Below are 13,152 nucleotides of genomic sequence, written 5' to 3'. Positions count from 1 at the left end.
CTCTCTTGGAGCCTGCAATTTGAGAACTACCAAGATGCTAATTAAGGAATTGAAGCAGATAAATAGTTGGTAGAGAAGATCATAATGGGGACAGAAAACTTTTATTTTTATCATTAGTTGTCCTCTAGTGGATCATGTTTTCATAAACTCTTAATTGACAAGTGGCTCAGTTTTTAAACCATTACTTATGTTTGATCTCTGTAAGAGCCAAATAATGTGTTAAGAAACCTGAAGACAAAAGAGATGGAAAGTTCCTGCTCTGGAGGCTTTTATTTGTTTGAGTCTGAGAGAGGAAAATAAGTCAGTGCAGTGTAAAGATGTTCTGGTGAATAGTAAGTGAAAATATTTTCATAGCTTTGAAGAACAAGAGTTGGCCTAATTCAAAATACATCTATCATGTACTAAAATTCCATTTGTTAAAGCTCTGTATGTATATTTGATTACTTTCTTGTTACCTATTATATGGTAAAATAAATCCGTTATGTATTGCTTGTTTTCACAAATATTTAAGCAGATTCTCCCATTTTTCCATAAAAATATTTTTATGTAATTTCTGGATAATAAATTATGAACTACAGTCTTCACTGTGCATAGAAATTTTGAAATGTGGTACTATTTGCAGACATTAAGACATCAGTGTTATTTGAGATGTTTCAAAATCATGACCCTTTTTAGAAGACAGACAGCACTAAAGCATTCCTTCCATAGCAACTATATTCATAGAAGCAACATACCAGAGTCAGTCAAACTAAACAGACCATCAGAATTTCCATGCTACTGATGGGTTGTTGGGGTTTCCATGGTCATATTTTTTTCTGGAATCACAATAGAGGATAGTGAAGTGAATTTTTGTTACTAGTGTGAGGTTTCTGATCGATACTCCGGTTCAGTTTCTGTTGAAAGAGACCTTTGGGTAGTGGTGCCAAATTTTATTTTAAAATGCTGCTGTGAAAATCAGATTTTCTTTTTTTTCAACAGGAGCTAACAAAAGGCAGATTTTTTTTTCTTATTTCTTCCTTGCCTCAACTACCTACTGTCAGTTAGGAAGTCCAGAGTTCTGTAATGAGTTTGTCTTCTGTGCTGGGACCAGACTGGAATGCATAACTGTCAGCATGACAGTGGCACTGATGACATCATGAACAGAGAAGACCTGCTACCATGCAAACATTCTCTGAAGTGGAACACTCAAAAGACAAAACCTTGTTCATTTCGAAAATGTAATTTTTAATGTGTTTTGATAAATATTACAAGGAATTTCTATTTTAAGCTCATAGAAAGCTCTGAAAGAAAAACTATATTCAAAAGAGTTCATGAGGATACACTTTTCTTAATTTCTTTGAGCCTGTTTGGAAGACACAAAAAACTCCCAAGGAGTGGCAGGAAAGTAAAATATAAAGGCTTCACATTAAAAATTTGGTTTTGTCTTTCCCTGTCAATATTTTTAAGGGAGAAAAGAAGAACTTCCAAATTTTAATTTTCAAGCTGTTGTTACACAGCTAAGATATGAAAGCTTTTTTTTACTGCACTCTCATAGTCATGGCACTGAAGTCTAAATGAACTTTTTTTTCCTGTTACAACAGCATATAATTCAAGTACCTGATTTTAACTCTCGAAAGATACCATTGGTTTCAAGATGTCACTGAGGACACAGGTACATGAAAAAGTTACTGTGAGATAAACCAGGGCACACATTTCCTTTGTCTTCATGTGGGTAATGCTGCCTCTCATTTCATTCTGTGTGGTACTTCACTTCTAACAAGGGGCAAGATTTTCTGTGCCCTTGTATATAAACATTGGACAATAAAACTCAAATGCTGTAGACCCAACAAAGGCAAGGTCCATAATAGGAGAGCATAGGAATTTCATTTCCACCTACAACTTAATCCAGTAAAATTCTCTGGTGTTATATACTGGTGACTCAGTGTACTAAATGAGGAATTTTCTTTAGAAAACATAAAATGGTAATAATTTTGGTTAGGTTTGTGATCCTAAGGATGACTCTCTGCTACTGCTTTTTTGTTGTTATTTTGCACATCACTCTAGAGAAGTAGAAACTTTGCAAGAAGAATTAAACTGTCTTGCTTAATTTTTTACTTCTATAGTGTTGCTATTCTAATTTCATAGAGTTCTGTTATCTACCCATGCAGAAAACATTTAAACTTCTATTTTTCATTCATTCAAAGGACCAGTTACATTAAAAATAATAATTCTGCTTCCTGATAACATTAAGGAAAATGTTGGAACTTCTCGTTAGATTATATCTAAAATGTAAAGGTTTACCCTTCAGCACAGAGAAAAGGGGTATCACCAGAACATGCCTCTCCTGCTCTTACTCAAAGAAAAGAAAAAATTCTCTTCTTTGTGTTTCAGGATACTCCTATTTTAAGAACTAGTCCATAGAGCAAGAGCATAATATCATTGCTTCACTGCAACACAAAAGGAAACTGGAACATGAAAATAACCAAAAGCAAAGAATTAATATTCTGGCAGCGAAGCATTTTGGACTTCACTTTCAACAAGGAACAAATAATTTTGCTCCCCTCACAAATCTTGTTAAAAAGTAACTAGTATCCAGAAGAATAAGCAATTACTCGGGGAAAAAAAAAAAAACAACAAAAAACCAGCTCTATTTCCTCCTTTACTGGGGCCTGCTCTGTGGCCTGGTTATTGCAAAAGCAAAATTCCCACTGAAGGGAACCTGGAGAAGCCATACAGTAGACCCTACAAAACAGGCCTACTTGCCAGTTTCCTTTCTAGTGGAGGAATTGGCACAGTGAGTAAGTGGGCTGTTTTCCTGGTGCTGTTAGTCTGGAACTACTCACAGACATCCTCTCTCTGTTTATCTGAAGACTCCAAATCTATTTTTAAAAAAAGTTGCATCCATTGGCAATTCAGAGGCTCAAGTTACTATGTGTACAAGTGATCCCAGAAACAAAACCAAATTATTATTATATTTGGTCACCAATAGCTACATAATTGACGTTATTAAAATATAGGCCAATATTTCATATTGTACACAAAAATGAGCCCTTTTATTGTTTTGAAAGAAGTTGATTTAAAAAAAATATTCATACACTATGGATTTATGCTCACCTGAAGATCTCCGTTTCATGACATAATTTTCCAAAATATATATAACATTCTTCATAGAGTAGAAAATAAATCCCTGAAAAGAGGTAAGAAACCCCTCTAGAGTAAACAATGAAGCCTCTTCATTTCAGAAACCATTTCTCTTCCCAAAGGCAATGGGGATTTGATGGACCTGGCAGACTTAATTCCCAAGCCAAATTCTTCTTACAGACAAAACCCTGCTGGCTAAGCCATTCTTTCATATTCAATGAGTTCCAACATAGCCTCTGATCCAAAGCTGGCAGTTTGACACAGGAAGAGAAGTGATTTCTCAGGTGAACATATTGCAAACTATGTCTCCCCTCTAAACCTCTAGTTTTTTTCTCACATGCTGAGCAGGAGGAGTAACATTGGTCCCTGTGGTATCTTCTCTGTCCAGAGGAGCAATGACTCATCATTATCTTGAGTTTTCACAGAAGAGAAGAAATGGAGACACTCAAAAGGTACTCTCTGTTGCTGGTAACTACAGATATCTCAACAAAATATAGGATTCAAATGTCTGAAAGGATAGTGGTTAATCAAAAATAATGACATTTTAATTTCCTTTCTGATCTGTAGGTACATTTCTGCATACTGTGGCTTGTAGCAAGATTTGTCAGGTTGACAGAAATGTAAAGCCTTCAGTTGTTGGAGTGCCTTGGTATGTTTTTTTGGTGAATTTTTTGGGGAAAAAATTGGTTAATTTGTTCACAACTATCAAGGAAGTCATCACATACAGCATTTTTTTTTCTCAGCTCAATGTTTATCTGCACTGATAGAGAGATTTTATATCCAGCAGCAGCTATGTACCTCATCAGCTTTTACTAAAGATGTGTTGGTACCTCACTGATTTTAGACTAATAACTGATACCCTGGAATGTTGTCATGACAGAGCAGTTGAAACTCAGACAAACTGCATTTGCCTTGTGAGATTGTTAATTTCTATAAGAAAGCACAGCTTTGAAATTAAATCTGAGCAATCTGATTTCAAATTCCTCACAGCAATCACAAACCAATTCAGCTTTCAAATGAGCAGAAGCAAGTAGGATACATGAAGTTGTCAGTTTTCACCAGCTGTACTACCATTGAGATTTTTCAGACGTTAACACGGAGCCACAGACTACCTTTGACATACAGCTTGGCCAGTTTCATCCTCTCTTACTCTTCTGTCATCATCAGCAGGTTCATAGGCTTCCGCTGCTCTCATGCAAGTTTCTTGAGGAATTTTCTGCAGCTGATCTACAGAGGTAGTTCCTATTGGCTCTGGTTTCTGTGAATGGCCCATGGTTTACTACAGTGACACCTTGCACTTAATGCACTCCATGCACTTTCTTGTAGATTGATATATGAAAAACTTAGACAAAGAACATGTATGACCACAGGACCTTGTACCTATTGTTATGTGGTTATGATCTTTGCCACACAAACTGTATATGGGTTCTGGGGTGCAGTTTCATTAACAGTGACTCCAGAGTAAAGTTATGCTTTTTTTGGTCAATGTTGTGTGCATTGTTCTTAGGCTGAAAATATGAAATATGATATAGTGAATAGCAACTGAGACCAATAATGTGGATCACTAAGGCATTCTGAAGCATGTGCAGGGCATAATTAATTAATCTTACACTTTTTGATAGCATCTGTTTACTGTGTCACAGAAACAAATTACTTGTTCACAATGAGCAACTCACGAGTTACTAAAATTTAGTTTTGTCTCACAAGCACATGTCAGATACCATGAAACTCAAAGTCAGCACCACGCAACTGAATTGGGCACCTCTACATCTCTTTTCTTGTTGTTATTATTTCCTGAGGGAACACTTGGTGGTAAAAAGGTAACTAATATGTCAAATGAGGCAGTAAATTGATTTATCATGTCAAGCTCATTTAAACCAACTGTTCTACTACAATATTCATGCAATTTGTGCAGGTTTTTATAACTAAATCATAATAATGCCAAATTTACATAAATATTGGTGAGCTGTGCATCAGGTTACATACTCATTGATGTTTAGTTCCCTGTTCTGTGAAATTGAACACAAACAAAGTTCAACCCAAAGAATTTTATTCAAACATTTACCAAAAAGTAAATGGTTAAGAGTCTTTGGAAAGTCTGTAGAAGTGAATACTTTTTGTGATACAAAGTATCATCCATTAAGTTTTTGTCAAGATAAAGCACAAGATACAGTTTGTTCTCAAATCTGAATATCATTTGAGCAAACATTAATTTTTCTGCATACACATATTTCTGTCCCCGACCACACACAAGCTATTGGAAAAAATGTGTTACATTTCAAAGCAGAGAGTTGTATATGTTTCCTGATTCTACCCATAGTTGCATCCTAATAGAAGTATCTATTTTGATTTCATACCCCCAGGCAAATGCATTTAACTGCAGTGCAGTGGCTGAGAGCTCTGTTTCACACTTTGTACCAGGATATAAGGTTTTTAAGAATATACAAAGTGTTCACTTGTGGATTCAATCATGGCAGTGTGCCTGGGAGCAGCATTGCAGCCTCTCCAGAGCAAACTTAAATGATTTAGTGTAAAATTTAGACTATAGCACAAATGAAAACTAGGAGAAAAATGTCAATAAAATTTCAAGGGAGAAGTAAAGACCCTTACAGCACTTTGAAACATTAACAATTTTATTCAGAAGAAATTGCAGTATATGCACACTTCTGTGGCATGAAAGGTCATGAATCTGCCTTCCACACTCAGTTGAGCTATTATATTAAATAAGAAAATTCACCCTGGCCGCGGTCATACTTGTGTACATCCCTGTATGCTTCCCAAGGGAATACTGGGAGAGTGGATGTCTGTGACATATTCTCCCTCAGCCATGCACCCTTGCTAATCACAGCCCTTATTTGCCAAGAAAACAGACAGACAAACAGAGTTGTATTCTTAAGTAATACCAGGAGTATTTTGAGAATTTCAAAAGTAATGCCAAACTGAGCTGAAGTTGCAAATACATGCTTCCTTCAACCAGGATGCATATTTATGTTAACTGATACCTGGAGAGGTATCTGGGCCCTAATACTCAACTCAGTGCACGTACGAGTTCTCTGGCATGCCTATGCTGATGCCCATCTGCTGGAGTGGCATTGTGCCACTCACAAGGTAATAACACAATTTCAACTGAAGACAGTTGCCAAGTACAAACTGATTTGTAAGCTGAGCCTTCAAAAGACAGTGCTGTGAAAGATCTTTCCTTGTAAGATCCTTTTGGGAAAACAATCACCATGTTATGCCTATATGTACATGTTTAGGTACTCAACATCACATCTTTTGACATCTAGTATGGATGCTCATGACAGAATGCTATGGTCATCACAAAACAGGGAGCCTTTCTAGGCAGTTGATGAAACTGAAGAGAAGTCATAGAATCTCAGCAGCAGTTAAGATGACAATAATAATAATAATACAGAAATAATAATTAGTGATAGCAGCATTACAACAACTGCATTGCTAGCTGCTCATGAAAACAGAGAAAGGTACATCGCATGTTAAGCAGTTAAAAATCTGATATTCATAACTCATGCTCGTCTGACCTTGAATCTATTGAATTTTGACTGTAAAAAATGGTAATAAGGGAAAATTCAGTAATTTCTGGCTAAAGTTACAGTCAGGCTGAGGCAGAAAGGCATCTCTGGAGCTTGTCTAGTCCAGCTCTGGCCAGAGGCTGGTGGTCATCTAGAGCCAGTTGCTAAGGGCCATATCAAGCTGAGTTTTCAGTATCTCCAAGAATGAAAAATTCACAACCCCTCTGTACAATTTGCTTCACTGTTTGACTGCCCTCACAGTAAAAAAGTGAGTTTTTATGTTTAAATGAAATTTCCTGTATTTCAATTGGTGTCCATTGCCTCTTGTCCTTCCACCAGATATCACTGGCTCCATTCTGGTTTTGCTTCCTTTTAAGGTATTTATACACACTGATAAGACCCCATTGAGCATTCTTCTCTCTCAGCCTCTCATCATAAAGACGCTCCAGTGCCTTAATAACCTTCTTGGCTTGTTGTCCATATCTTTCTTGTACTGGGAAGACTAGGAATTGCCTCAGTACACCAGATGTTTCTCACCAGGGCTGTGTAGAGGTGAAGGATCACCTCTCAGCATCCTTGCAACACACTTCCTGATGCAGCATAGGATGCCATTGGTGTTCTCTTCCAGGTGGGTACATTCTGGTTTATGTTCCATTTGGTGTTAACCAGGGCCTCCAAGTCCTTTTTTGCAGAGCTGCTTTCCAGCTGGTTAACCCCTAACATGTACCAGTGCACAGAATTATGCCTCCTCAGATGCAGAACTTTGCATTTCTCTTTGTTGAACTTTATGAGCATCCTGTTGGTCCATTTTTCCAGTCTCTTGAGGTCCTGCTCAATGGCACCCAACCATCTGGCATTTTGGCAACTCCTAGTTTTTCATCCTCTGCAAACTTGCTGAGGATGTTGCTTTTCTGTCATCCATTAGGTAGTCACTTCATCATAGAGCGCTATCAAGTTTATGAGGCATGATATCTCCTCTTCAAATACATTCTGTTTACTCCAAACCACCTTCTTCTACTCAATGTGTCTGGAAATGGTTTCTGGGATTGTATGCAACAACATTTTCCTGGGGATCGAGGTCAGGCTGACTGCCCTGTAGTTCCGCAAATCCTCCTCCCTGAAGATATGACTTTTGCTTTCTTCTGATCCTTAGGAACTCCTCTTGATCACCATTATGTCTCTAATATAATTGAGATATCAGCCAGCTCTTCTGGCACTCCTTTGGGCATTCTATCAGGTGGTATGGTCTTACATATATCCAATTTGTTAAATGTTCCCTAACATGACTTTTGCCTATACAGGGTAAGTAATTTTTGCAGATGTCCCCACTGGTTCTTACCCGGGGGAAGCATATTTTGCTGAGTTGTATCATAGGCCATCATTCTTGGGTTGGATCTTGGTAGTTCAACTTACTGGAAATAAAATGGATTATGAAAGAGTAAAATATCACAATTCAAAAATATTGTCAAGTCCAAGACTATTCGAAAGAATTTATTCTCAACTCCAGTTTTCGGGTGTAGCAGATTTTTTTTCCAGAATTTAATTTGAATTACAATCCAGCACCTATCTTTTAAAGACTTTCAGGCATTGGAATGGGCTGCCTGGGGAAATGTTTCAGTTGCATTTCCTGGAGCTATTTGAAAGACACGCAGCTGTGGCACTTTGGGACAGGGTTTGGTGGTGGAGTTGGCAGTGCTGGGTTAATGGCTGGACTTAATGATCTTACAGGTCTTTTCCAACCTAAACAATTCTGTGATTCTATGTTACATTGCAGTATTCACTATTTTAGATTTGAAAAAAATACTATAAATGTTCAGAAGATTATATAAAACATTTATAATATTATAAATATAAACATGTCAAATGTTGTATAGCTTGATGCTTTTTAGGTACAGTCACACACTTAGTCCTTCATGCATATGCTCCTGTGGTTAATTGCTCCTCCTGTAAAGTTTAACATTACTAGTAAAAATTAGAGGGGGAAAAAGAGAAGCAGAAGCTGGATTCTCTTTGTTGGAGACTGTATAATAATTGGAAAATGACATAGAAGGAGTTCCATTTTTTCGGGATCAAGTTCTATATGCCACAATCTGATCTTTCTCAATCATCCTTATCATCCATGGTTGTAATAATCTTTTTTCTCATATAAACTTCAGACTTTCAAAACAAACTTAGTGAGGCACAGGAGGTTACAATAAAATGAGCTGTGCTATTCATCAAATGATGGCTCAAGGGAATGAACATTCTTGTCTATTCATTTGGGATCTACCCCAGTGGTTTCAAGTAAGTGAATGTTATCCTGCCAGTAAGTCTTCTCCAAAGCTAGCTTTGTGCAAGCTGGTACAGGACTCAAAAATCTCTATTTTGCCTACCTTTTGATGAAAATTACAGAAATGTGCATTTAAACCTTGGGAGCCGTGGAATATGAGAGGTTGTTATAAATTTATATTTGAGTATGCATTTCCCTCAGTAAAATTCAAGCCACAGACCATTTAGTAACTTACATCCTTGACCTCTTTCTTCATAAAGACATTTTATGTTTTGAGAGAAGAGACAGGATATGCATATATTCCTTGCATAACCTTTAATGAAGTTTTTAACCTGCAGAGTTCTTTCAGGTACTGACAAGCAAAAGCAAATTTCAAGACTTTTCTACAGTTTTGGTGTAGAAAACATTGTAGTTTGTTCATGGCTCCATCACAGAAACATGGAACAAAACCCCATATATGTTAAAGAAAGAAAAACTAAGGAAAGGGAAAGAGAGTTACACAGGCCTGAAATAAAGATTGAGCAGGGCTTGGGAGAAGGAGCGACTCACTATATGCAATAACTGGCTCTCCAGAGCTGGAGAAGGCAAGATGTCTGCATTATTTGAGCAGTATTGGCTATAGACCCTTGATTCAGTGACTATGAAAGCAAGCTACTTAACACATTTCTGATAGTGGCAACTTTAGGTCATTGCAAAACAAGTGAAAAAAAAACCTCAAATAAGTAGTACAGAACAATATCAAATTATTTTTTCTGCACATAATAATGGATGAAATTAAAAGATTTTCTTGTATGTTAAATTTACTTAAAGGTGAGAAGATAAATTTGAAGCAGATGATATGCAAAGGATGGGTTTTGTTACACTTCTTGGATCTGTAGATTTGGTCTAACCCAGATAATGACAGAACACATTCCTTTGTCTAACTTGAGTAAAAGGTATTATTTATGTATTCTGTAGCCTATCTGGAAGAAAAAATAGAAAGAGGATTGTCAATAATTCTGATTAATTCAAACTACCATGTGAAATCACTAAACAGTGGCCAGGGTCCAAAGGGTCCAAACCAAGGAATTCTGCAAACTTCTTACTAGTGCTTAAAATGGAAGAAAGGATTTAACACAGAGAGGAATTAGTCTGGAATAAAATGAAGCGGGGCTGTGGTGATGTAAAGGTTAAAAGAAAGGGAAAAATGTGATGGAAAATTATTTTGTTTAAAAGCTGGCATTTGGTATTTTCAAAGGGCAAAATGTATTTTTTGTTTTATGACAAATGAATGTAAAAATGTGCATGCCTTGTGGCCTAGAGGACAAAACAGTAGGATCAATGTTCTTTTTGTACTCTATGAAGCTTGAGATTAAAGTCCCCACTGATAAACTGAACATTCTTTAAAAGTGACCAGAAGCAAACAGTGTCTGTTTGCTACTACTTTATTAGAAAGATACCACTGAGAATAGCTAAGAATACTATTTGATCTTAAACAGGTTGACCAAATTACTGCACTTGGCTCCAGTACATGAGATGCTTTCTGCAAATTATTGTTTCTGGTTATAAACCTTTATAATGTCTCAGAATGAATTATGTATGTATTTCATGTTTTCTTTTCTTTTATCAGCCTTGATGTTCTCATTTCAAGTTTCACCCTAGCCTCCTAATAATGCAATATTGAGGCCATTCAGACACTAATTATGCCTCCATGGCTTTCTTGAAATGACTAAATCAGCATCAGTTCTATAATTATCATTAGTAAGTTTGTATCTGTGCCTCACATCACATGAAAAGCACAACTTTAAATGATTTATGAATATATGCATCTGTAACATTGAGTGTGCACTTCATAATACTATACAGACAAAAGGCATAGAGGACCTTCAAACATATAGACACCTGTATGTATGTTCTCATCTTACCGTCACTGAACTCTGCTGTATGTATTACACAAGCACAGCCTGACTGTATAAAAACTAATACAATATTGTTTTCTTAATAGATGCATGTGTGAGATACCGTCAAAATGTGTTTATTTAGGCATTCTGACTATTTAAATAGTACAAAATATAAGTAAGTCTTCATCAAGACTCGAATTCAAATTTGATGATTTTCTAATTTTCTTTATGTTTCTGTAAAAGTCTAGCAAGAATGACTGGCAAAACAGAAAAAAAGTATACAAATGCAATTCCTCTACATTTTCATTGTTTCTCCCTGTGAATTATTGATGTTGCCAGTAGTCATTTGTCAAGAAAACAAATCAAGATGCATGTACTATAGCGTTGCACTTCTGTATGTTTGTAAACTGTTTGTGCTGCATAATGCTTACATGCTTTTAATAATGAAGTCATGAAGAATAATGAATGTTCAGCTTTAAAATAGTACATAAAGAGAGCTTATAGACATCTTTGAAACGTAAGTCCAACCTGATCTCTTTTTACGATCAGGTGACCCATCTGGTAAGGCTGTGGATGTGGTCTATCTGGACTTCAGCAAGGCCTTTGACACTGTCTCCCATAATGTACTCCTGGAAAAGCTGATAGACTGTGACTTGGACAAGTGTACCCTCTCCTGGATTAGGAGCTGGCTGGAGGGTTGGGCCCAGAGAGTGCTGGTGAACGGAGCTGCATCCAGTTGGCGGCCGGTCACTAGTGGTGTTCCCCAGGGGTCTGTATTGGGTCCAGTCCTGTTTAACATCTTTATTGATGATTTAGATGAGGGGATTTAGTCTATCATCAGCAAATTTGCTGAGGACACCAAGTTGGGAGGGAGTGTCGACCTGCTGGAAGGCAGGAGGGCTCTGCAGAGGGGCCTGGATAGGCTGGAGAGATGGGCTGATTCCAATGGGATGAAGTTCAATAAGGCCAAGTGCCGGGTCCTGCACTTTGGCCACAACAACCCCCTGCAGCACTACAGGCTGGGCACAGAGTGGCTGGAGAGCAGCCAGGCAGAAAGGGACCTTGGAGTACTAATTGACAGGAAGCTCAGCATGAGCCAACAGTGTGCCCAGGTGGCCAAGAAGGCTAATGGGATCCTGACTTATATCAAAAATAGCGTGGCCAGTAGGACCAGGGAAGTGATCCTTCCCCTGTACTCATCGCTGGTGAGGCCACACATTGAGTATTGTGTTCAGTTCTGGGCCCCTCAGTTCAGGAAAGATATTGAGGTGCTGGAGCGGATCCAGAGAAGAGCAACAAGACTGATGAAGGGACTGGGAGCACAAGTCCCATGGGGAGAGGCTGAGGGAGCTGGTGTTGTTTAGTCTGGAGAAGAGAAGGCTTAGAGGTGACCTCATCACTGTCTATAACTACCAGAAGGGAAGTTCTAGCCAGGTGGAGGCTGGTCTCTTCTCCCAGGCACTCAGAAATAGGACAAGGGGGCACGGGCTCAAGCTCTGCCAGGGGAAATTTAAGTTGGATATCAGAAAAAAATTCCTTCCAGAGAGAGTAATCAGGCATTGGAATGGGCTGCCCAGAGAGGAGGTGGATTCACCATCTCTGGAGGGTTTTAAACTGAGATTGGACATGGCACTGAGTGCCATGGTCTAGTAAATGGACTGGAATTGGACCAAGGGTTGGCCTTGATGATCTCAGAGGTCTTTTCCAACCCAATCCATTCTATGATTCTATGATAAGTAGACCTCCACAGGACAGCAACTTGTAAGGTGGCGTAGAACCTCACAGCCCAGTTTGGTCTCTGATTTCTGAATTTCTCTCTTCCCTCCATTCCTTTCTCCCAGTACAGATTCTTTGTTTTCTGTGGAAAGTTGTGCTGATCACTGGTATTTTATGACCTACATTATTACCCTCTAGGTAGCAGAATGATAGTGCCAAACTAATTATTGCATTGTCTAATTTTAAATCCAGGTCTAGTGAGATTAACAACTTGCACATTGATTCTGAGCATTGACAGTGCACCTACCATAATGTAGCTTTAAATGAAAGAAGATTTCTCTGAAAACTTTTATATACTTTCGTCTGGATCATCAGCTAATGTAAATTACTACAGCACCATTGACTTCAATGGAATTATGCCAGTCTTCCCAGCTGGATGATTTGGCCATTTTTTAATTCAGGAAATGTTTCCGGTTTGAGTCATATAAATGTCAGAGGGGAAAACACTGATTTCACTTATAAATGTAAGATCTCATCTACGTAAGCCCAGAACGTGTCTCTTAAGCTCAGTGGATTAATTCCAGATTTTCATCCCTGGAAATGAGATCAGAACTGGCTTGGAATGTGCTTTTGGTTT

This window comes from Pithys albifrons, chromosome 8 (genome assembly GCF_047495875.1).
Source record: "Pithys albifrons albifrons isolate INPA30051 chromosome 8, PitAlb_v1, whole genome shotgun sequence".
Classification (NCBI taxonomy): Eukaryota; Metazoa; Chordata; class Aves; order Passeriformes; family Thamnophilidae; genus Pithys; species Pithys albifrons.
Note: the sequence above shows the minus strand (reverse complement) of the source record.